This window comes from Molossus molossus, unplaced genomic scaffold (assembly GCF_014108415.1).
Source record: "Molossus molossus isolate mMolMol1 unplaced genomic scaffold, mMolMol1.p scaffold_m16_p_12, whole genome shotgun sequence".
In the NCBI taxonomy this organism is placed as follows: Eukaryota; Metazoa; Chordata; class Mammalia; order Chiroptera; family Molossidae; genus Molossus; species Molossus molossus.
The window spans coordinates 89,596,562-89,622,436 of record NW_023425347.1 but is presented as its reverse complement, the minus strand read 5'-3'; the positions used below and the strand labels follow the sequence as shown (position 1 = coordinate 89,622,436).

General features: G+C 51.6%; 1 protein-coding gene across 3 annotated transcripts in view; it reads left to right on the top strand.

Moving 5' to 3' along the window:
- EPHB2 (EPH receptor B2) overlaps window positions 1-25,875 on the top strand; it is a 177,711-nt gene that overhangs the window by 655 nt on the left and 151,181 nt on the right. The gene's annotated exons all lie outside the window — the stretch shown is intronic.

Below are 25,875 nucleotides of genomic sequence, written 5' to 3'. Positions count from 1 at the left end.
CCAGGTCCGCGCCCCCGGGATGGAGTGGGCGCCCCGAAGAGCGGGGACTGGAAGAGTGGAAGTGAGCGCGTCAACCCCTCGCGTCCGTGCCTGCCCATCGCCCGCGGCGTACAATGGGGTCCCCTCCCAGAGAGGACTACGGGGGGATGGGTCCGTGGGCATCTCTCCGCAGCGCGGGGTCTCCGGGCACCCCTGCCGACCACCGCCCCGCAGGCGGCAGAGCTCAGCGTGGCCGGGAACTTTCCAGCTGCGGTCAGGGCCGGACCAGATGCTCTTGCCATGTGTTGGCCTTGGCCAGGGTCGCTGGGCCATTTCCCCATGGTACCACTGACCCCCAAAGGGACAGGCGGGCTGCCAGGTCTCCTGAGCCAGCTTCCCCTGGAGGGAAAGTTAGTGGGGTCTGGGTGTGCCCACCAGAAATGGCTGAGCTTGTAGGGCAAGAAATGAATATGGATAATGGTTCTCATGTGTACAGTACTTTACAGTTTTCAAATCACTTTACAGTTTATAAAGTACTTTTCACTCTATGCAGCTCTCTGTGGTTTACAACGTGCTGCACAGTTGACAAGGTATTTTACATGTACAAAGTGCTTTCCCGCCCACAGTTTTGTAGGATTTCCCAAAATAAGTCTTCCTGGAAGCCAGGTGAGTATGATTCTTGCTCCCTTTTAAAAGATGGGGAAACCAAGGCTCAGAAGTCAGTAGGTGAAAAAATAGAACCCAGGTCTGAAGTCTCTGAAGCCTGCACTTTCTTCACTTTGCTGGGCCTTCTTGTTCCTAAATCCCTTCCAGGATTCTGCCATGTGGGCTGAGGGGTGAAGCATATGTATACTTATCTCAGTCTACTTTGGGGTAGTTCGAAGTTCCCTTCCCCTCTTGCAATTCAAAAAGAAAACAAATAAAACCCCAAAACAGATCAGACTAGGCCTGGGGGCTGCAGCCTGGGGGAATAGCACAAATGGGGATCATGATATAACTTTAGTTTCTCTCTCAGCAATGAACCCATTAGTGACCGTAGTTCAGGGAGTGAAGGGGTGACCCTGGATGGCAGCCACAGTTTCTGGCACTGAAGCCACTGTCCTGTGACTCCTGGAGGTTTTAGAGGCTGCCTACAGTTTCCCGGAGTTGGGCCAATGGGGCTCCACGGGTGCCATGGGGCGCTGGGTGTGGAGGGCAGCCCTGGTCCTGGCTGCTGGCGGGAGCTCCCTGGAATATGGCTGAGGTACCACTTATTAACTCTGGCTTTGGGGAAATGACTCATGCGTTGGCCCACTATACATTGGGATGTTTACAGTATTATGGGGAGCTTGGCATAAATATTGCTATGTAGGTTGCAGTCAGCGGTGCTGGAGGGGAAGAAAATTGGCCCCTTTTTCATTGGAAGAAGCCTGGGCGTGTTTTTAATTACCACAGGGTAGATGGAAGGGCCACGTCTGTCCAGCCATGGTCTGGTAGGAGGTGGTTGATATCTGGTAGGCTGCAGCCAGGCTGGACCCTGGGCCCTGGACTCAGGGCTGGTCAGCTGCTGAGGTAACAGGAGGGCATGGCTGTTCAGGCTGCCACTTGGGGTTAGGGTGGGAGGAGGGTTGCAATGGGCACCCTAAGCCTCATTTCAGTCTCTTTCTTTGCCCCTGGACACTAAGGAGTCTAGTCCATTAGGGGTTAACAAGGAGCTAACCAAATGGATGCGGAGATGGTATGAGGTGGAGGTCGGGGCCTTGCTTCTAATTTCCTATGGGATCCTGGGCCAGCTCCCTTTCCTTTAGGGACCTCAGTTTCCTTGGGTGTAAGATGGTCTAGCTAATATCTTGGGATTCCATCATATGCACCCTCCTTCCCTGCTCGGAACCTCAGTTTCCTCATCTGACAAGTGAGGGTGATCATGATGCCCATCCTGCCTGTCTCACAGGGGTGCTTGTGAGACTCAGACCAGATATCGAGTCGGGAAAGTCCACCTTGAAGAACTGTGTGAGGCCTATGGGGGGTGGAAGATGGGGATGGACAGTGCTGTTTCTGGCACGTCCCAGAAGACACCGGGGTCCTCCTGGGAGCAGCACAGTCTGTGGAAACAGGGCTGAAGCTTAGGATGGTGGGAGGGCTCCCAATACCCAGAGACATGTGGCCGCCGCTCCTGCTCCCCCCTCCTCATACCCTGTAGTAACAAGGTTGTCCTGAGCGTTAAGGTCCTAGGAAATCCCCAGCCTTTGGAATGTGAGAGGAGAGAGGGTGTGTGTTTGTTGGGGGGAAGGACTCCTGGGTTAGGATGGTGAGCTTAGTATCTCCCCCAAACCATGAGACCACCCATGGGAAACACAAGTCTAGAGCATCTAAAGGGTGGGCTTAGAGAGGGTGCAAGTGCCCTGAGGACACATCCAACAAGAGAAGAGGCCAGGGACAGACCAGCCACTAGATGGAATCCAAAGGTTGAAGTTTAGGGAAAATCAGGTCTCCTCTGTGCATTTATTCAGTTGATCTCCAAACATTTCTGGAGCTTCCTCTCTGGCTGGTATGGTGCTGGACCCTGGGGAGGGCAGGGAGGTAGGGGGAAAGCTGATAGGGAAAACAGTTGGCAAGATATAACGTGATAAGTGTGTCCCAGGGTGTTGCCAGGAGGAAGTTGTGAACCACCTGGGAGAGCGGAGGCGGTTTGGGATGGAAGAGGGTTATTTCGCCTTTTATGGCTTTATCCTTTGCCTCATTTTCTCACTACCCATTCTCCCTGCCATGAAACTTTCTCAGCCACCTGTCACGCTAACGAACTGTGTTCTCAAAGTTAAGGAGGTTGACTTTGGGACTTAGGGGAGAAGGCGAATTTTGCGTAGAAAAAGAGAACAGTGGGTAAAGATGTGGAGGCATGGCGACAGGACACCTCCTTGGGTGTATCTGAGGAAGACAGGTGTTGATGGCAGTAGTGGGAGACGAGGTTGAAAATGGAGAGTAGGGCAGGTCCTGAAGGGCTAGGATGGAAGGCTAAGGAGTTTGGACTTGATGCTGAGGATAGTGGGGAGCCATAGAAGATTCTTGAGTCATTGAGGGACCTGGCCAGATTTGTGTTTGAAAAAAACCACGGACTTCCAGTACGTGGGATGTTCAGATGAGCCAGATCCACTGCTGCACTATCAAGAAAAGGCCAGCTTGTCTGTTTCCTGCAGCTGCCCGAGGAAGATCATCTGGCTCATTTTTTGTGTCCATAGTTGTGGTAAAAAGAGCTCAGTTCAAATGCCACCTCCCCAGAGGCCTTCCCTGATTACCTCATCTGAAACAGACCCAGTTCTGCCACTTTCTAGCCTATCTACTTTGTTTTGCTTTATAACACCTCTCACCACTTGAAACATATCAGAGATTTGTCAGTCTCCTTGTTTTGTGTCTGCCTCACCCACTAGACCGTACACTCCAGGAGGGAAGAGGTTTGTACCTGCCGTGTTTGTTATGGCCTTCCCTATACCTAGAGCTGTGCCCAGTCACGTGCGTGCCCGGTAACTGAATGACTAGTCAACTGAGGAACGTTGAATGAATGAATATTGAGTGAATGAATGAGTGAATATATTATAATGGGCCATGCAGTAACAGGTATCAGAAGAATGATCCAGAGATGGAGGATAGGGTCCATCTGGCCGGGGAGATGAAGGAACTCTTCCCGGAGGGAGAAGCCGAGGGGATGGCTTGCAGGAAAGTGCTCTGGGATGATGGATAGACCAGTTGGGCCAAAGCTGAGGATTCAAATGGACCAGCAGCAGCTAAGTACAGGACAAGGTTCTTTCCTTATGGAGGTTGAGGGAGCCTTCCTGCCCCCCCCCCCCCCCAACCCCAGCCCTCTGCTGGGCCCACCTCTATCAAAGACCCAGCGACCTTGAGTGGGATTAATTTGGAGTTGGTTTTCCTTTTATGTTTGTTTCTTCTGCTTCTCATTTTAAAAGGAGGCTGCTTTCATATATTCATCTTAACCAGGACATCGAGGCGTAGATTTAAAACCTAAATGCTGTAGAATTTAAAGGCAAATTGACTTGTTCATTCATTTCTCCAACCACCCATATAGTTTAAGAGTCACCAGGTACTTATTACATGTCAGGTGCTGGGTGGGAGAAGGGATTCCAGCTTCGGTGGGGAACAGACCCAGCTGACCTCACAGACGGTGTGGGGTGGAAAAGGCACAGCCTTTGGGGGGCAATCAGACCTGGGTTCAAATCTCAGCGCTGATCGCTGTGTGCCCTGGACAGGGAGCTCAGGGTCCCTGGACTTCTGTTTCCTCGGGGATTTCTGTAGATACCACATTAGGTGTCAGGCCAGGAGCCTGTACATTAGATGCTGTTCTCAGCCCCTTGAGCTCCCCTCCCTCAGAGCACCCTGGGTGTGGTCAGTAATGGCTCTGTCTTAATTTGGCCTCCTTTTTGGCATTTGGATTGTCCAGGCAACAAATCAGCCCTCAGTGTCTCCCCCAACCCATCCTGCGAGGTTGTCCTTCCTGGCACATTTGGCCCCCCTTCATCAAGGGTTTGCATCCGCCTCAGAGCCAGGATAGAGACAGCTGTGCTGGGCACCTCTGCCTGCCCAGAGCTCACCTATTACTTTAGACTGCAAGTCGGATCCATGCTCACAGAGAGGCCCCTACAGGAAGCGGTGGATGGAGCTGGCTGGTGACAGGAGGCCTGGGCTGGGCACAGCAGGGGAGCTGTGCTCCTTCAGAGAGTGGAGGGGTGAGGTCAGGATGGCCTCCCGGCAGAGGGGGCCTGGCCTGCACTTCTGACCAAGATTCTGTCCCATCTAGTGCCTGGCCTGCTTGCCTGACTTACCAGGAGATTTGGTAGATCAGTCATGAGGCCAGGGTTGGAGAGTAGGGGGTCTGTATTTTTAACACACTCCCCAGGTTTTTCCATTGGGCAGGCAGATTTGCCCCCCAGTGGCCTAAGATAAAATACTGGACTCCTGGAAAAGAGAGAGAGAACCCTCAGCAGGGAACTGGGAAAGACTGAAACGAAGTGAACTCAATCAGTTAGTGCCCACTGGCCGGGCTGCCTGCTGGCTGGTGTGCACAGAAAGGCTTGGCTGGGGGCGGGCAGGGCGGGAAGAATGTTTGCACAGCTCCAGGGGTGGGGCGGCGGTTGATGGTGACAGCACCTGGAAGCTTCCTGATTGGGATCAGCTCAGTCTGATAAGGCCGCCTGGAAAACGTTTTAGGGCCTTTTCAAGCAGCTGCCTTCGGAAGGGTGGAAGAGGGGACAGCTGTCTTCTTGGCGCCCCTGTGTCACCTGAGGGGCTAGCCTAGGTCACCTTACCCTGAGCCTTGCTAGGTGGGCTTCCTGGAGCCATCTGTTGCCCTGCTGCTGCCCCTTAAGGGTGGAGGTGTTCTCAGGGAGGAGACCTTTTCTGCCCTGTGGCCTTGGACAAGTCAAGGGCTCTGTGAGCCTCAGTTTCCTCATCTGTAAACTGGAGATACCGCCTCTCAGAGGCTCACAGTGAAGGTCAAATGAGATCCTAATACAGTGACTGACAGAACAGCCATGGCCGTGCTCAGTATTCATTAGTTGTCATTAGAAATGTCAACACCCTCACTCCTAGTTCTTTCTGTGAAATCCCACAGCGCTGACCACTTCACTCTTTTTTAATAAGCAGAGCCTGGGGGTTATAAAAGAGGGTGATTGGAGTCAGGCTGTTTTTTACTGTGTGTCCTCTGACCAGTTTCTTAACCTCTCTGAGCCTTGGTTCATAAGGCTCAATAATTGTTCCTTGCTCTTGAGATGGTTGTGAGGAATGAATGTGTTAATTCACGAAAGACTAAGTTGAGCCCTGGCCAGTGTGGTTCAGTTGGTTGGAGCATGGCCCTGTATACCAAAAGGTGGCGGGTTCGATTTCTGGTCAATTTGCAGGTTCGATTGCTGGTCAGGGCATGTGTGGGAGGCAAGTGATCAATGTTTCTCGCATCGATAATCTCTCTCTCTTTCTCAGGGCAATTTAAAGAAAGAAAGAAAGAAAGAAAGAAAGAAGAATAAGTTGAGTCCATGCCTCAAATGTGATGAGCACACAGTAAATATTAACTGTTGCTGCTACTGCTTGATACCAATAGGAAACTGGATTCAGAGGAGGAGCGTGTGGGTGCCCTTCACTAGGGGGATCCTGCCTCCAGCTCTCCCCCACCTCCTCTTCACTCAGCTGCAGGAAAACCAAAGATAGAGAGTTAAGTTCTGAGTCTGTCTGACTCCTGTGTGGTTGAGAGGCCCCTCTAGCCTGCCTCTCTGGGTTCCATCCAGGTTTTCCTCAAAGGCCCCATCCTTACCCCAATTCACCCTCCCTTGTGCTAGGATCTTCTATGGCTGGGCCTTCTTTCTTGGCTGTATGCCTGCCAGTGCCAACTTCATGCCACGATAATGGTAACAGCCATCAATTCTTGTGCCAGACACTCTACTGAGGGCATTGTCGACGTCACCTCATGCAATTAATTGCCCAACAGCCCTACCAGGTGATTTTATTATGTCCATTTTGCAGATTAGGAAACCAAAGCTCAGAGAGTGAGTAGCCCAAGGACACATAACAGGTAGAGGGAGGCGGGGATTTGAACCCAGGTTTCTGAGTGACTCCAAAGCTCATTTTCTTTATTGCCATTCAAGCCGCTTCTGGAATGTGCTTCCCCGCTCAGAGGAAGGGCTTGGCTCTGGCGAGGGTCTCCAAGGCAGCCGTCCAGCCTCTGACTCCATCAACATCCTGAGATAATGCAAGCGGGAGGGTTCTGGAACTCACAAACCTGCCATAAAAATGCAATCTCTGTCATAATGGTCAGAATAATGTTGTTCTAACTTAGACAAATCGGGTGTTAACTCATTTCATTGTAAGGGGCGCCTCCACAGAGAACTGAGGCTACGGAACAGTCACAGGGCCATTCGTAGCTTGTACTTCCAAATCCATTAGCTCATTGGGTTTTCACAGCAACTTGGTAAGTGGGCAGGAGCCATGGGGCCCATTTTAGAGATGAGGAAACTGAGGCCTGGGGGAGAATATAGTTTGTCCAAGGTCAGTGGCCAGACCCGGCCTGAAGCCTAAGCCAGTCTTGATGGCCCAGAAATCATCAATCCAATTTGAATTCTTAGCCAGCATTTAAAAATCAAGAGCTTTTACAGAGAAATTCTGTTTCTGGCTTCTCTGAAAAATCAGACAATCTGGCTTCACTGGTCCCACATTCCCACATGGCCAGCATTGGCTGGAGCTGAATAGTGGCTGGCTCTGCAAACAGAACATGTGAGCGCAAGGGGTGATTCGCCACCAACTTGAGCCACACGTTTGTGTTACTTGTCTGGCCCCTGCAGGGTTTGAGTTTGCCTTCTAGATCCGTCCCTGTCTGTGTGATCTGGAGTAAATTGCTTCTCCTCCCTGGACCTCAGCTGCCTCTGCTTTGAAATGGGCGGTGGGGGGTAGGATTCAGTAGATTTGAATACCTCTTCCAGTTCCAGGATTCAGTGCCCCGTGCCAGGCTTCAGCAGGGAGGGGAGAGCTGTAAACAGTATGGGTTCTGTCCCTGGAAAGTGTATCAGTTACCTATTGCTGCGTAACAAGCCAACCCAAAATGTATTGGCTTAAAACAGCTCTATGATTCGGTGGATTGGCTGTGTTCACTATTCTACTGCTCCAAGGTGTCAGCTGGGGTCACTCATGAGACTGCCCTCAGCTAGGTTGTGCTGGAAGGTCCATCATGGCCTCAAAAACGACTTTGAGGCCCTGGTAGGAATGGCTGACAGGCTGATCCCCCTCCCTCACTCCTCACGATCCTTTACCTGGCAGTAGTCCAGACTGAGCTGTCATCCGTGGTGGCTGGCTCCCAAGAGGGTGAAGCAGAAACGGCAAGATTTCTTGAGGCCTAGACTGTGATGTCATGAAACATCACCCCTGCAATCCCAGCATGTCACAAAGCCATCTCAGATTCATCCCAGGCTTCTTCATCAGGTTCTGGGCTTGATTTTCTCTTCAATCATTAAAGGAAAGCCTAATTTCATGCTCAGCAGTTTAACACATAAAATTTGACTATGTGCTGCCCAGAGTCTCAAGGTGATGCCCAGCGCTCATTGTCCCTACCCACCACCCCCTTCACCATTTGCATACATCTCCATGTGTTCTGGGCCAACCTGTGCTCCAAACTCAGATTGATACTACCCCTGGGTGGGAGGAGTGGCTTTGTGCTTAGCGGTGAGAGGCATAGTTGGTGGCCATTATTTGGAGACATTCTGACCCAGGGAGTTTATGGTCTTATTGGGGGGGGGGGGTAACAGGAAGCCAGAAACCTTATTCCCTACCTTCTATTTCCTCCCACCCCACCCCAGCATTGGCTTCCAGTGTTGTCTCCCTCCTCTGAGAGAGCAGGGGCCCTCCTTGTCACTTTATCCCATGCCTGGCACAAGGCCTGGCTCATGATAGGCACTAAATAGATGTTTGTGCAATAAAGGAACCTACAAATTAATTAAAAACACCAGCCCGAACCATAAATATTCAAGACCTGGCATGAGTCTTGAAGCCAGAGGAGGAGGCCCTGGGCTGGGAGGATTGAATTTGGAGGAGAGGGCAGGTCACATCACTCCTCTGGGCCTCAATTTTCTCATCAGTAAAATGGGGATCATGATTTTAGCCACCTCAGAAGGCTGTGCCAAGGAACATCTGTGTCCTTCACTCAACTATAAAAAAACCTGTGATGATGTGACTGAGGTTTGTCACACCCACCTTGGCCAGGAGCCACTGTAGGAGTAGGAAAACATTGGAGGAAATTAAAAATGTCTGCAGCCATTGGCCAATTGCTAGCATATCTAACATTGGGCCATAGGTTGGTTCAGAGCACATGGAAATTTGTGCACATGGCGATGGGGGCGAGTGGAGGACACTGAACTCTGAGCGTCACCTTCAAAGACATGGTGAAGAACAGAGGCAATGCAGAGTCAAATTTTATGTGTTAAACCATTGAGCAAGAAATGGGGCTTCTCTTTGCCAACCCCAATACAGATGAGAAGTCACGAGGGTCCTGGCTGGAGCTCCCAGACTCCCAAGCGGGCCTGGATGGTGAATGAGTGATGGAGCTGAGTGTTAGCAGTGCCCCCCCGCCGGAGTGGGCAGTGTCCTGTCTGAAGAGGCAGGTGCTACCCACCCAAGACCATGTTCCCATGCTGGGATCTGGGTTCAGTTTTGCCAGATCTTCTGATCTTCAAAGTTCTGATATTTACGGAAAAACTAGTTTTTACATTTTTATTCAACTTACTCTTAAAGTACAGTCTGGCCAAACCAAACCATGTTTGCCAGCTGGATTTGACTCGGTGGCTGGCAGCTCACAAGCTCAAGTGTAGGTGTCTGGGGAGAGAGGTAGCAAAGGTATTGTTGTCTTCATTTTACAGATGGGGAGGTTTCTGTTCAGAGAGCTGAAGGGACTTGCGCAAGGTCACACAGCTGGTAGGCAGTGAAGGTGTTAGAAATGCCTCCTCACCTTGAATTGGAGAGTCTCTTTTTCTGGGCCTTCCCTCCATGGTTTCTGTTTCCCACCTTCCAGAACAATCCAGGAACATAAGCTCCTTCCAGCAGGCATCTGCCACGTTTGCAGGAAGAGAGCCTGTCTTCCTCCAGTGCCTTCTTTGAGGGCAGACTTGGAAGGATGGAAAGCACAGGGTCCTAGAGTAGAACCACGCCGGTTGGACCTCTGGCTCCGATGCCTACACACCGCGTGACCTCAGCCCTTTTAACTGACCTCTTTGAGCCTCAGTTTCTTCCACTGTAAAATGGGGTTAGGAAAAGCTTCCTGAAAGAGGCAACTTCTAAGATTAATGTTAAAGGATACCCAGGCGAAGAAGCTGCAAGGCCGGCATACCAGGCAACGGGACAGCATCTGCCGAGACCGGAGGGGAGGCCTATGAGCGTGCAGTGTATTTGGGGAGCTGGAAAGAGCCCTGTGTGGCTGAGAACAGGGCGTGCCAAGCACTGGGGCGGGGTGCAAGTTGCCTGGCCCCAGCAGGGAGAGAGCATGGGGTCGACATTCCCATTATGGCGACGACATATGTCCACAGCACCAACTTGTCACTTGGCCTGAGTCCATGGGAAGCCGGAAGGACAAAAAGCATCTGAAACGTGTAAGTGGGGAGAAAGCGGCTTAGCGCACAGTGGGATGCGTCCCGCCTGAATGGGGCTTCTCCGCCTCTCACGGGGAGGCAGAGCCTGGGAACAGCTAGGCCAGAGCCACGGGCCTTTCTGGAACCCACGAAAGGCTGTGGCCCAGGGAGTCTCTTCAAGTCAGGGCCTCGGCCCGTACGTCCTCTTGCCCGTCCCCATCAGTGTCAGCTGTCACTCCCCATGGCCTCAGATGGCAGTTCCTGTGGCTCTCTGGAGAGCAGTCGAAAGGGCCCCTGAGCTGCCGAGGAGGCCCTGATGCTGGGTGTCCCTGAGCTGGCCCGGAAGCCCAGCCTTGCCAGCGAAGCTCAGGACTCCCTTCTGACTGGCCCCTTCTGGAGGTGAAAGGTTCTGATGTTACCTTGGCCTGGGTTCAAGGACATAGAATAGGATAGGCAGGAGACATGGGGGAACATCCTGGACGTGGAGATAGGCAGACTGTTCAGATCGCGACCTCTCCACTGGCCAGCTGCGCCACCTTGGGTGAGTCATTTCACCCTCTCAGCCTTGGTTTCTCACCTGTAAAATGAGGATCGTGTCACCTAAATTGTTGTTTGGGGAATTAAAGAGATACTACATGAAAAGCAGGTGTTTATCGAACCTCTCCTAGCCTGTTTCTCAGCTTTTCAATGAGGATCGCAATAGTAGTAATAACAGCAGCAGCAACTAGCATTTTTTGAGGCCTTGCTAGAGACCTCTGCATTTAGGGGCTATTACCTACTTCCTCTAGATTAAAGAAATTAAGGTTTAGAGAAGTGAAATAATTTGCCCACAATCACTCGACCTGTAATGGTGGAACTGGAATCCAAACTCAGGCAGCCTTACTTCAAAATGGATTGACCAAGAGCGAATCTTTTCATTCTTTTTTTTAATTTTAATTTTTTTTATTTAAATTTTTTTGTTTAATTTTAGACAGACAGGAAGGGAGAGGGAGAGAGAGAAACATCGATGTGAGAGAGAAACATCGATGTGAGAGAGAAACATCGATTGGTTGCCTCCCATATGGACCCTACCAGGAATCGAACCCACAACCTGGGTATGTGCCCTGACTGGTAATCGAAACTGGCGACCCTTTGATGCGCAGGACAATGCTCAATCAATTGAGCCACACCGGCCAGGGCCCTTTTCATTCTTTTTAAAAAATATTTTGAACATATGGAAAGTTGCAAATATAGTAAGATAAACACCCTTATATCCTTCACCTAGATTCAATAATTGTGAACATTTTTGCTACGTTTGTTCTCTCTTTGTATGCTTTGCGTGTGTATGCATATATTTTTCTGACCCATTCGAACATATTATAGACATGGACAAAGAATTCATGTTTACTGAGATCCTTGTATGTCTAAGGCCCACTTTCTTAGGCGCTGTTTTATCTCTCTCTGCCTGGCACACAGTAGGACTTGAAGTTTAGCAGCAATTAAGAAGAATAACAGGTATTGTCTACAGCCCGCAAGCAACCCCCATTACCTCATTCAATCCTCGCTGTGAGTGGCATCTTCATTTTCAGAAGAGGAAAGAAATACTCAGAGGTTAAGTCACTTGCAGCAAAATGTGAGCTTGGTATTTACACCTGTGTCTGCTTGACAGCAAAGCTGTCCCACAAGACATCAAGGATCCACTTCTCTCCCCTCTAGGTTTACCCCTACTGTGGCCACCAGGGCACAACCTGGGGCAGTAGATGGCAGCCTCCCTCCCAGCTGCAGCCAGACATGGCCTTTTCTCTCTATAAATCGAGAGGCAATTATAGAAGCTGGGGACTTGGAAAAACGGAATTGTCCCAGTGTCCTCGCTTAAACAAGTGGTTGTGAGGTCTCGGGCCTTTGAACTTCTAGAACCCACCATGCTATTTCTTTCTTTTTTTAAATTTTTAAATTTTTGTATTTATTTTAGAGAGAGAGGAAGGGAGAGAGAGAGAGAGAAACATCGATGACAGAGAACATCAATTGGCTGCCTCCTGCATGCCCCCCACTGGGGGTTTGGCCTACAACCTGGGCATGTGCCCTGACCGGGAATGGAACCAGCGACCTCTTGGTGCATGGGTCTGCACTCAACCACTGAGCCACACCGGCCAGGCCATGCTGTTTCTTAATACCCTTGCCTGGGTATCCTTCTCACTTTCTCTCTCTGGCTTAAGCATCTCCTCCTGTTGGAATCCTGCCCTGACCTCTCTCTGGTTCTACCACTGATGCATGCAGTGTAGAGCCTTCTGTCTTTGATGGTACCTTGTATTTACTTCTTGTATATTGCCCAGGTTAGACCATACTGTGCACTGTGTTAACATGTCTGGCTTCTCCCTCTACCATACTGGTTAGATAGTGTATAACTGGATAGGTGGGTAGCAGCTGAGTACTTGGATAATTTGAGTGATTGATAGTTGGATCGATGAGTGGATGGATGTATAGATAGATAGATAGATAGATAGATAGATAGATAGATAGATAGAATGATTTCATGGAGATTGCATGGATTGGATGGCTGAGTGGATGGATGGATGGATGGATGGATGGATGGATGGATGGATGGATGGATGGATAATGGCAAGATAGTTGCATATTTTAGGTAGTTGGGTGGATAAATGGATGGAAGAATGAGCAAACAAGAATCAGGATGCATTTCTCTCCTTTGGGTTCCTTTTGCTATCTAAACTCTGGTTATTTCCTTATTCTCCAGTTTCTGGATTTAGAAAGAGTTAGTAAACAGCATACTCCCCAAGTTGGGAGAAAATTTCTGGGCTATTGACTGTGGATTTGCCAACGTTTGTGCACTGGGGAGTTCTGGAGAAGTTGGCCCCAAAGTGAGTTTCTGTAAAGTAAATCCTGTTTTCCATTGACTTGGCTCACACTTTTGGAGATATGTTCCTGCTGTCAGGGGCTGGTGCTTTTGGAGGCTGGTGACAGGTGGGGGAAGAGCTGAAACTCCCCTGGGCATCAGCTGCCCTGAGCTTCCACTCACTCAACCTTGAGAGCAGGCTGATGCTGGCCAAACACGGGAGCTTAGAGCCAAGGGGAACAGATTTGGCATCTGGTCCCAGAAGCCTCAGCTGCCCGTGGGATGCTATGCTACTGAGCTCCTGGGATAGCACACACAGTCTCCTTCAGACTTCTCTGTTTCCATTCATTTGTCCATACACCCTTCCTTCCTTCCCATGATCCCACTCGCTTCCATCCATCCATCACTCCATCCATTCATTCATCTGTCCATCCATTCAGTAATAATCTATGAAAGCCTCCAGGATGCGGAGGGACATAGAGAGGAATTAAACAGAATTGACATTCTAATGTGAAAATGTTATATACCAGGAGAGGGATATGCAAGTTCTCTTTCCTCTTCCCCTTTTCCATCTGTTCTTTCTCTTCTCTTTTGTTCTTTCTCTTCCTCTTCTGTCATCAACATCATCATAGCAGCCTTCCACCAGTGAGTTCCTCTTACGTGCTAGGTACCTTGCTAGCTGCTTTTCTAACATGTTCTCATTTATTCCCCTCAACAGTCCTGCATAATAGTTAGTAATACTTGTTTTGCACATTTTTTTCAAAGCAGGTTCAGAGATGTTTGGTGATGTGATGAATACATACTTGTGTGTAAGGTGGAATCTGTTGAGTGCAAAGGGCTGGTGGGAAGGCATATCGGCCAGGTGGGATCTTGGATACACGGTAATGGAATGGAGGACATTCTTAGCAGAGGGAGCAGCCTGAGCAAAGGCCTGGAGGCTGGAAAGGGGCAGGCGTAGAAGCCTCAATGAATGAAAGAGATACATGGGAGAGGAGGCTGGCAGAGGAGGTTTGAGCCAGGTAAGAGAGGCCTTGAGTGACAAGCTGCAGTGTTTGGACTTGATGCAGGAGGTAGTTAGGAGCTGTTGAAAGAAATCAAAAGCAAGGAAAGGTTTGGGAAGATAGCCATGAATGGGCTCTGGGGGAAGGATCAGAACAGGGAGTGGCAGGCTGGAGATTGGGAGGGGCTGCACAAGTCTGGCCTCGATTAAGTGAGACCCTGGGTGCGAGCTAGTCCTACCCAGCTAAGTCCCCTGGCCATGGGAGGGGCCGTATGTAGCAAATATACTAGGAGGGTGGGTCAGAGTGGTGAGGACCAGGGCAGAGTGATCATGTCAGAGGAGGGTAGCCGCCTGGACCCCTTCTCCCCTGGCTGAAGCCCTCCAGCTCCCAGAGAGCTCCTGAGGACCCTGTCCCACCCTGCCCACTTCACTGTTTGGTGCCAGGGAAAAGTTGTGGGTACCCTGCTTGGGGTCAGTCCCTCCATAGAGCCTGAACAACCCAAGCAGTGCTCCAGGAGTCATCCCTGAATACAAAATACTAGAGCTGGACACGTAGAGACCCAGAGACCCAGAAAGGGACGGTACCTGCCTAAGGCCACACACAGCCTGTTACAGGCCTAAAGCCTGGGGCTAGGTTCATAACCACTACAGCTCTTCCCAAGGGAGGTAAGGTCTTTAAAGTCAGTGGCTCCCTTTTCTAGCTGTAGAGACTTGGATGAGGTATTTAACATCTGCCTCCAGCCCTTTTGAGAACGTGGTGGGATAAAAATAAATAATGGACATTTTAAAAATGACTTAACCATTCTGAACTTCAGTTTACCCTTCTGTAAAATGCAAATAATAATGATAAAAAGAAAACAGCTAGTCACTTTTTCCTTCCTGTAAGAATGTACGCTTCATAAAGGCATGGATTTTGTCTTTGGTGTGCAAGTGTCCAAGGGTTCCTGGGATATAGTGGGTGCTCAGTAATCAGTCGATGAATGAATGAGAAGTAACCTTCTTCTAATGGCTTCTTATACTGTGCCAGACACTACACAAAGCCCTTTACACCTGCTTCATCGTCAGAACAACCCTGTGAAATAAATACGATTGTCCCCACTTTACAGATGAGGAAACTGAGCGTCAGGAAGTTTGCACCTGACTTGCCCATGGTCGCAGGGTTCCTGGGCAGTGGAGCTGGGATTGAGACCCTGCTCTGTGTGACCCTGCTGGCTGCCCTGTTCTCTTCATTTCCCTTCCCTGGACCCTGGTTTTCCCATCTGGGAAGCTCCAGGGCTGGCCTCTGACCGTCTCAAGGTCCTTGTCCATGGACTTCCCCCAGCTAACGACTCTCGATTGTCCTGCCGATCGTGACCAACCCCAATTCCGAAGGGAAAAGACCTGGAGCTTTCTTGACACTCGCCTCCCCTCCTGGGACTATAGCATCTGCACCTTCGTGGCCTCTCTGCCAGCTTCCTGAGGGGCCCAGGTTGGCCTCCAGACAGGTCTGCCCGGATGGCATAGCCCTGTGACCACGGGGAGGGCGCGGCTCCGGGCCCTGATGGCGGCTGTCCCAAGGTGCGAGGCTCCAGCTGCACGCGGAGGCCGGGCTGCTGCTCTGTCTAGAGCACTGTGCGGAGAAACAAACACAGCTGTGTTTATTCCAGAAATTACACATCCTGATAATCTGCTCACTCAGGGTAATGCCTCCCAGTTAGGATCACAGGGGAGCCACACTGAGTTTCCTGAATTTCGGGGTGGGTTTGAATTCTCTGTGACAACTGTGCTATGGAGCCGACCTTGGCCAGCGAGTAGACCTCAGCCAGCGGGCACCTGGAGACCTTTGGAAAGGCTGAGTTCTCAGAGTGGTAGGTGATGTCACCTGGGCATGAGATGCTGGGCATGAGATGCATGAGGATCTTTTGCCTCGAAATTCCCAAATTGGGAGATTTGAGCCTGACACTCCCCAACCCTGGCCACCCCGGGACACAGAGACACGCATATCTATATTAGGAAAACTTGACCTGGGATTGGATTTTGAATACAATCATATTATTTTTCTAAAACATTTCCATGATTTCTTATTGCTTTCTGGATCAAGAGCCCCCCTTTCCATGGCCCAAAGGCCCTGCATGGTCTGGCTGCAGCCCATTCTGTAGCTCATCTCCACCACCCACTTGGTCTAGCAGCTCTAGCCTCTGGCCTTTTACTCCCTCATCCCTAGGCCTCCTCCCACCAGGGACTTTGCACAGGCTGGTTCCTCTTCACTCATCACCCATTTAACTCTCACCCATTCTCCACTTTTTCAGGGACGTTTTCCCTGAGCTCCTGGTAGTTCCACAGGCCAATCTTTTGCAGCATTTTTCTTTCTTTTCTTTTTAAAATAATTTTCCTTTATTGATTTGAGAGGGAGAGGAAGAGACATCAATGACAGAGAATATCGATTAGCCGCCTCCTGCATGCCCCCCACTGGGACTGGGCCCACAACCTGGGCATGTGCCCTGACCAGGAATCCAACCGGCGACCTCTTGGTGCAGGGGTCGACGCTCAACCACTGAGCTACACCATCTAGGCTTTTACAACATTTTTCAAAGTCATAATTAAAAAATAATTACTATTTCCTTGATTCATTCTCTCTCTCTCTCTCTCTCTCTCTCTCTCTCTCTCTCTCTCTCTCTCTCTTCTCCCAAACTCTAAACTCTGCAAGAGCAGGGACCATGATTAAATTGCTCCATCACTAGATTCCCTGGGCCTAGCATAGTGCCTGGCCCATAGTAGGTGCTCAATAAATATATATCAGTTGGAAGAATAAATGAATGAGCGAGTGAACGGTTCTTGGGATAAGTAAAAGGGAGATACGCTTTTGTTTGTTCTTTTGGGTGACAGTTGGTAGAGTGCTGTGACATCCGTCATCTCCCTTTAATTGAGCAGACTAGTATTGAAGTCTGCAGGGGCTTGGCACGGGGCCAGGCCCCAGGGTGGGGGTGGGGGATCCGAAGTGAGTCAGGCATCATGGCCTTGCCTTCGGGAGCTCACACACTGGATGTGCATAGCTCCTGGGGCTGCTCTTCACCTGGATGGATGGGTGAAGATTGTCACGCTGAGACAGGGGAAATGGCTTGGTGGGGCCACATAGTGGCAAAATGTGGACAGATGTACACTCAGACCTGGTGGACATCAAGTCTGCTGACCCTTCTTCTTTTCTCTGGCGCTCAGGTGGGTGGTGCGGTTGGGGGTGCGGATGTCCCCCAGCCTCTGGAGGTCTGCAGCCTGGTGCCTTGATATCCAAGCCTCTTACCCATGTGACTGTGGACAAGGTGCAGTGGGCAGGGTAGACTGCCCCGCCCTGTAGAGCTTTCCTTCTAGTGGGCAAGACTGAAAGTACGACCTAGTGAGCTGTATAGGTGGTTGGTGATGGTGCCAAGAAGCAAACTAGAGCAGAGAAAGGGGACCAGGGAGCCAATTGGAGGAGAGTGGTCAGGACCGGCATTTGAGCAGAGGCCTGAATGAAGCGAGGAGGGAGCCCTGGGTGAGGGTGTTCCGGGCAGAGGCGACAGTCAGGGCAAAGGCTCTGAGGCAGGAATGGAGGCCAGTGGGCTGGAGCAGGAGGGTGAGGGGAGATGAGCTCAGGGGGAGGGGACCATGGTCAGGACTTGGCTTCTACCTTGAGTGAGACAGAAGTGGTAGAAGGTTTTGAGGAGGGGACAGAATCTGACTTGTGTTTAGAAGGTGCCACTCTGATTGCTGTGGGGACACGGGTGAAGCAGGGGACAGGCAGGAGATGGTGCTGGTGAGACTGGGGTGGCAGCAGGGGCTAGGGGTGGTGGGGGGAAGCAGACAGATGGCCCTGGTTTTGCTCCTTGATCTTCTTCGTTCAATTGCAGGGGGAAGGAGGGGAAACACCGTGCGTTTCTTCTCACTCTGCCCCTGCACCCCTGCACCCATCCCAGGAGGCTCCGTTGGGGTTTGTGATGTGGAAGCATCTATCTTTTTGTTTCTAACGTAATGATTTATTCACAACCCAATCTCCCAAGAGCTGCATTGGTGACGTCGGCATGTGCTAGACCGTTCTAGGGGCCTGGAGGGCGAGGTGCAAGGAAGAGCCTGGTCTGGGTCCAGGTCCAACTCGGTCAGGACTTGCTGGGTGACTGAACAGTTTTCTTCCCTCTGTGGGTTCTGGTCCATCTCTCTGTAGAATGAGAGCATGAGACTTGGCACCTGCACAGCCTCGTGGCCAGCATCCTTGGACCTGCACACTTTAAGCACCTGCTGTGTGCTGGGATCCTTAGAATAATGCAGAGAGGACTAAGCCTTTTTGTCAGAGTCTCAGTAAGAAGACCGGGTTAAACGAAAGGTATGTGTTGGGCCCAAGATGATTAAATACTGCAGGGCTGGAGCCACAGTGCAGGGCAGCTGACCGAGGGGCTCCGCAACCACACCAGCTGGGTGCGAGTCCTGGTGCCAGCTCTTACTAGGTGGCATCATGGACAAGTTGCTTTACCTCTTGGAGTCCCAGTTTCCTTATCTGTAAAATGGGGATAGTAATTGTCCCTACCTTATTATGACACATACTAAGTGTGTAATAAACGATCAGCATCATGGTGTAGAAAGCAGGCACAGAAGCTAGAGCTGGGAGCGCAGCGTCCAGCCTTTGCCCCTGACCCACGCCCAGCTGGAATTTGCCTGATCCTTGGTTCAAGCAGTTCCTCGGTTTCCCCTTGGGACTCACTCGGAGCCCAGCAGCATTGGCCCTAGGAGACAGCGCCCTCTAGAGGAAAGCATTCTGCTTCAACACTGGATAGACCATTTTAAGGCTGTGTGACCTCAGCCTGGGGGCACAGCCTCTCTGAGCCCTAGGGATGATGAGCCTCCCCATTTGTGCAGGGGAGGGGGGATAATAAGAAGCCCCACCCTCAGGGTTGTTGTGAGGATGAAATAAGAACCCATTTGGAAAGGGTGCAGAGGGTGGGACTTAGAAAATTCTGGCTCCCTTCGGCCCAGATGTGTGAGCCAGCTGCCTCCCAGGGTGGGAGCTAAGAGCTGCAGGGGCCTGGGAAAGGTGAGGGGGCATGGAGAAGGTGGTGGGCAGATGCCTGGAGATGGACGGCAGGAGGATTCGGGGGAGGGCTTGGAAGGGGGGCAGAGGGTGGCTCTAACAGTTCTCTTTAATTTCTGAGAAAACCTTTCCCCATATTCATATAATTAAGATTGTTTTTTAAATACCGTGTTGAAACAAAAATAGTCCATTTTTGTATGACCTCATTTCACTTGACACCCCAAACACACACACACACACACACACACACACAGGACTAGATTTTTTTTTTTTTTTTTTATCCTCACCGAGGACATTTTTCCATTTTTTGTTCAGGTAGAGTGGGAGGGAGAGAGAGGAAGAGAGAGAGAGAGAGAGAGAGAGAGAGAGAGAGAAACATCGATGTGAAAGGAACACATCGAGTGGCTGCCACCCGCACAACCGACCAGAGCCGGGGACAAACTGCAACCGAGGTACGCGCCCTTAGCGGGAACCGAACCCGGGTCTCTCAGGACCGCAGGCCGACGCTCTAACCGCTGAGCCAAACCGGCCAGGGCAGGACTAGATTTTAAAGCTGTCTTTTGTGCCTCTGCTAGAGGGTTCTTTTGCATAGCAGGTAAATATTTAAGGTTCCCCTTTATTTTCTGACTTGCAGTTGGAGGTTGTTTGGGGGCCTTTAGCAATAGCTGCCCCGCAGCTGTGTGCAGGTCACAAGGTGTGTTCACAGCACTGGCTCCGTGGCTGTTGAAGTTCTTGGGGGGGGGGGTCACTCTGATCCACCCCCTGGAGGTAGGACCACACCGTCTTCGTCCTTTTACCAGCAGCATCTGGCCCAGGGCCTGGCACGTTTCACACTGTAACTTGGTGTCGTTTGAATACAGATGAAGATTGAGGGCCACAATACAGATGAGGAAACCGAGGCTCCAGGAGGTGAAAGGATCTACCCAAGTGGGCTTTTTCTCAGATTAAAATCCAGGACTCTTCTAATTCTCTGTGTCTCCTCAGCTGCCTTTCTAGTCAGCCCGTGCAGATGGGAGACCAAGACCCAAAGAGGACAAAGGACTTGTGCAAGGTCACACGGTGACGAGTAATAATAGAATGACAAAAACTATAGTACAGTGTGGATGTGACAAAGTGGGTTCACATGAATGGTAACTGGCATATACCACAACCTTCCTCCAGTTACATTGCCTTGTTGAACCTATCGCTGTGAGGCAGGACTATGATCTGTTTTCAAGAAAACTGAGTGTCCGAGAGGTTCAGGAACACCTAAGGCCACACAGCCAGTAAGTGGCAGAGCTGGGATTTGAACCCCCGATCTTCTGACCCATGCTCATAACTATTACATCAGATTGGCTGGAGTTGGTGGGGACAGAGCCAGGAGTTGAATCCAGGACTCTGACTTTTGGCCTCTCAGCTTCCAAAAACAAAAGCACAGGCAAGAAGCTGCCCGCATAGGGAGCTCCTGAGGGAGGGAGGATGGAGCCCTGCCCTGTGCCCCCGCTCGGAGACCAGCCTGGGGTGCAGCGGAGGGCTGGTGTCTCTCTCAGGCCCTCTGCGTGGGGCTCGGCAGCAGCCAGTGCTGTGGCCTGGCCTGTAGGCGGCTGGCCGTGCTGCTGGCTCTTCAGGATCAAGTATCCCTCCCCTCACACACACCCTGTAGTTTACAGGGTCCTTGCACCTCCACAGTCTCTGCAGAGCCTTGAAACACCTTGTGAGACAAGGCTGGTGTCCCCAGTCTTCAGATGGGGAGACTGAGGCTTGGAGATATACACACCCTCAAAGAATGCTGCAGGACTGTCACTATTCTTTGGCTGTGGCTGTGGTTCATGCTTTTGTATATAATTTCAGGGCACTCACCAATTAAACGCTTGTGTTCTCTTGCTCTGTGGGCTGATGAGAACGATGACAGCGCTGTTTATTGAGCACCTACTTCGTGGCAGGCCGGGCGTCCGTTGCTTTGCATACGTTATTTCATGTAATCCTCAGCAGTGCTGCACGGTGGAGAAACCGAGGCTCTGAGAGGCGAGCACTGCGCTTGCACAGCAGGGATTCGAACCAGCTCTGCCCACTCTGAAGGCTGTGCTCTGTGACCCCGTCCTGGGGAGGAGGCCCAGGGTCGCAGCATCCTCCCGAGGCCGTTCTGAAGAACCAGGGTCTGAGGAAGTGCACAGTGCGTTGCTGGTTTCTGCCTTTGGAAGGGAAGAGCTGTGCCGCCTCCCCCGCCCCCGCCCCGCCCGAGCAGGGGGAGCAGCCAGAGCAGGCTCCTCTAGCTCCCGGGAACCCCCAGCACGGTGGCCCTTCCACTTCCGAGGAGTCTGATTTCCTAGGAATTTGCCTAGAAAGTTCTGTATGACTGGAAAATCTGCAATTGAAGCTGGACTGTTTGGCTTAAATTATGGGAGTTTGCCTTCCCTGAAATCGCCTCCCACCCCAGGACAGCCTCATAATTTTTGTTGGACACACAGAGCTCTTCGGAAATGCGTCTGCCCCTAGGGCTGAGGGGTGGATAGACCCAGAGCTGGGCTTTGGTCTGGGAGCATCAAAGGGGCCTGCAGGCGAAAGTCTGATTCCCACAGACGCCAGGAGGAGGCCCCTTCACCGCCTCAGCACAAGGCCCAGGGCTGGCCTCTGCCTCTTGGTCCCTCATTAGCAGCCTTAGGAGTTGTGTGGTGGTCACGAGGGTGGGCTCTGAAGTCCGACAGACCGAAGTCCAAATCCTATCTCAGCCACTTATGTGCTCTGTGGCCTTGGAGAGGCTGCGTCCCCTCTCTGGGCCTCCGTTCTCCATCAGTAAAATGACATGGTCAAATAATAGAAAGAGGCACACAGTACCATGCCTGGCACAGGGGAAGTACACAATGAAGATAATAGTAGTTGGTCATCATCGCTGTCGCCGTGAGTGGGGGACGGGAGAGTGGAAGGGAACACCTCGCCTGGTCTCCAGAAGTGTGTGCAGATGGATGTCTGCAGAAGGCTGGCCAGGGCTGGGCCTCCCTTTCCTCTTTGGCAAGACTGAACCTGGAGGGGGATTGAATGGGGAGTGAGCAGGCAGGTCTGGGGAAAGTTGGGGACAAGGAGGCCCCTCTTGCTTGGTTGGAATGAGGCCTGGGGGCTGGGCCCAGAGGCACAAAAGCCTCTCCCCTTCAACTTTTCCTCCCAAATAATTCTAGAGGCCGGACAAAGAATTCCTTGGGCCCCCTTCCCAGTGCATGAGCAGGGGCTTCATTTAGCTGCCCCCTACCCCCACCCTACAAACCCTCCTTGGTCACCATGCTGGCCAGAGCATGATTCCTCCGGGGGTGGGAAGGGGTCTGGGAGCATCAATGGGGCCTGCAGGCCGCAGTCTGGTTCCCATCGGCCCAGGAGGAGGCCCCTTCACAGCTTCAGCACCAGGCCCTTTGAGGGTGGGGGCAGCCGCTGCAGCGACCGTTTGTGCTGCTGACACTGTGGCAGGGTCACTGTGGATAAAGGCGCTGCCCAGACCCCGGGCCCAGCCTGGAATGGGGCTTTCTTGTCAGAGAGGAGCTTTTCTTCCCAGTGCACTGTGGGGCGGCAGCAGGGGGTCACCCGGCCTTGGAGGATAATGGAACTCTGCTGATGGAGACACAGGAATGAGCTTGCCCCTCCCATCAGAGCTGGGGGGGGGGGGGGCTGAGGGCTGCTGATTGGCTCAGAAATGTCTGCTGCCACCTTGGCAATGGCTGTCTGAGTGGATTCTGAAGGGGAAGCACAACCAAGAACTTGGGACTCCCCCCACCCAAGGCCTCTGGGAATCTGTGAGCCCAGCCACTGGCCTGACCAGGACTCTTGGGCAGGAATACCCAGGCCAGAGTCAGCATGGTCCTTTTCATCTGTGCCTCCCTTTCTCCCTGGCTGTTCCAGCTACTCCTGACTCTCCGTCCTAACAGTCACCACCTGACCTCAAGGCCTCACTTGTCCTCTTCTGGACCCTCTCAGCTCCTCTGGACCCCCCGGAGCATCACCACTGAGTCCTCCAAACTGCAGCTCAGACCATATTACTCCCCTGCGCAGACCGTGGACTCCTTGTCTAAAAAGTCAAAGTCAAACCCCTTCCCCTAGTTTATTAACCCAGCTTTCTAGTGACCTGGGCCCTGCTGTCCTCCCTGCCTGTTCTTGTCATTCTCATCCATAAGTCCTAGGTTTCATACATATACGTCACACATTGCTATTCCCCTAGACCTGTGTTCAGGCCCTGGCTGCTGCCTGGAATGATGGCCCTTCTCACTTCTCTGTCTAGAGAACTCCTGGTCATCCGTCAAGGCCCAACTCAAATATTCCCTCTGTACCCATCCTCAGCCCTTTATCCACAACCATTTTGTAGATTATCTTATAACACTAAGGTATGGCTAATTTTGTCCACATTGGCCTCCCCCACTGAACTGGAACGTAGAGACTTTCTTATCTTAGTCATCACCTGGCCTAGCACAGGGTCTGCTACCAGCGTGCTCAAACCCATCTTCTATGAATGAAGGAGTGAATGAATACATTGTCTGCCCATAAAATTAACCTCCTCTTCAATCCTAGAAGCTTTTACAACTCAGCGTGACGCCCCCACAAGACCTTGGAAGTAGGAGGAAGTGATGATAGTGCGCAGGCGTTCCGATGCATCTAAAACTAGGTAGACCCTGGAATGACTTTGGACCAGAAAAAGGTGGCTCTTTCCTCAGCTGGCCTTGAAGGGGTCTTTGAGGTCATGCCTTCCTTGAGGGCAGGACCTAAGGAAACCATTTAGAGTGAAAAAACACCAACTCATGTCAGAGATGAGAAATCCCCACTTTGGGGCCGGAAGGAGGGTTGGGGACTCAGCCTGGCCCCGCCCCCACTTTGGGAATGCTTTCCGGAGAGGCACAGATGGCTTTATTCACTTGGGAGTCTGGTCTTAGCTTCCTTTCCTCTCTTTCCTTTATCATTTTCTCATTTCTAAATACGCCTGCTCTGTCCATGTCTGTGTTGACCTTTGCAAAGCCAGGAACCCTCAAAGTTTCTTGTCCCGAGCCCTCAAGCATCGGTTGTAAATAATAATGATGGTTGTGGGAGTAACAGTTTCCATCTCTGAGCATGCCCGGTGCCAGGTGCTGTGCCAAGCTCTGCTGGTCCCTTATCCCACTGCATAACGACTCCTGTGGTAGGTGCTACCATGACCCCCATATGGCAGACGAGAGAACCAAGGCTCCATAAGCAGAGTAATTTCCCCGAAGTCACCCAGCTAGTAAGTGACAGCGCCAGGATTCAAATCTGCCTATGAGTTCCTTGCTCTTTCCCGTTTTAGGACTACACCACACCCACCAATCCGTTCATGTATACAGTCCATAGCCATTTACGAAGTGCATGTGGCAATATCAGTCATTATGATCGTTTATTCATTCCTTGCATTCAATAAATGTCTACTGAGGACCTACTGTGTGCCAGGACTCTGCTTATAGAGGTTTCCAGGGGAGATGCGATGGCAGCAGGGCCTTGAGGTTGGCAAGGAGGAAGAGGTGTTCTCAAGCACTGATGGAGGAACTCCTAGGGCTGAGGTGCCCCCACATTCCTCAAAAGGTCAGACCTTGGGGTCTTGCAGCCTGGCGGGTTGGCGATGGCACCACTACGCCATCAACAGTGAGCCGCGCACTCAGGAGTCTGGGGGGGCATACTGAGGTGTGCTCAGGGTGTAGGAGTCAACCCTTTTCTCTTTTCACCCCATCACCCCCTACCTGAGCCTCGTTTCTGAAATGGGCTCACAGGGCTATTCCCAAGGCCTCCAGTAGCTCATCTGTGTTGAGGGCCTGGCATAGTAGATCAGACCTGACGCAATCTGGGCATTTCTGACATCACATGGAGATGGGAGAAACTGGCCCGAGCCTGAGCCCACCCGGCCCAGCAGCCCCGAGCTGGGAGAGGAAGGCAGGCTCCCCTCCCCCATGCACCCAGCCTGGCCTGGAATCAGACTCGGATTTGATGAGTGATTCATAACCTGACGCTGCAGAAAGTTGTGCCGGGCCGCAGAAGGGCTGCCCAGGGTTTGTGGTTTTGAATGCAGAGAAGAATTCCCTCATCGGCTCAGGGTAGGATAACTTACTTGTTGAGAGAGACATTTTCACAAAATAAATCCTTAGAGAAACCAGGCGCTGAGGCAGGGAGGCCTGGGGAGGGATTATCTAAATAAACCCCGTTTTTGAAGCTTCAGGCCCAAACGATTTGCCTGAGCCTTTTGTTGCTTCCTTGTACTCAGCTCGAGGTCCCCAGTGGCCCTGAGATCTTTCTCAGTGGCACCGGTGCAGCCAGGCCCTTTCCATCTGGGTGACGTCCCATCATTTGGCCTCACCGGAATTCTCTTCAACAACGGTCACTGGAGTGGTTTTCTTTTAGGCTGTAGGTGTCATGATTAGTCTAATATACTTTTTTTTAAAAACAAGGTTGACCAAGGTTCTGACCAATATTCACATTTTGGTCAGAACGACTTTTCCTTTCGTGGGATTGCAGGATGTTTAGCACGCCATGCTCTAGCCCGTAGTACCTGCCCTGGTCACGATGCCCTGACAGTCCTCCAGAGGTCAGACCCATGGCCTTGGGATCCTGCAGTCTAGCAGGTTGCAGATGGCACTGCTTTGGCATTAGTACTGAGCAAGCATGGTCATGAATCCAGGTTGTCATTAAAGTGACCAAAAGTGCCTCCATACTTTTCTAAATGCTAGTGGTGGGGGCGGGGGGCACTGTGCCTAGTTGAGACCCACTGATCTCCCCACAGCCCTGCGTCCTGCCACCCTCAACATCTTGCCATGCCTTGCACTCACCCTACCTTTTCATACCACCCTGCCTTTGCGCCTTCAGTTTCCTTGGCCTGGGATGCCCTTCCCCACACCTCCATTTTCCTCCAGAGCCCCGCCCTTTGTAGCCCCAGGAGCCCTCCGATTGGAGCACAGCCAGCATGATGCTGGCCCCTCCACTGCTCCTCCAGCTC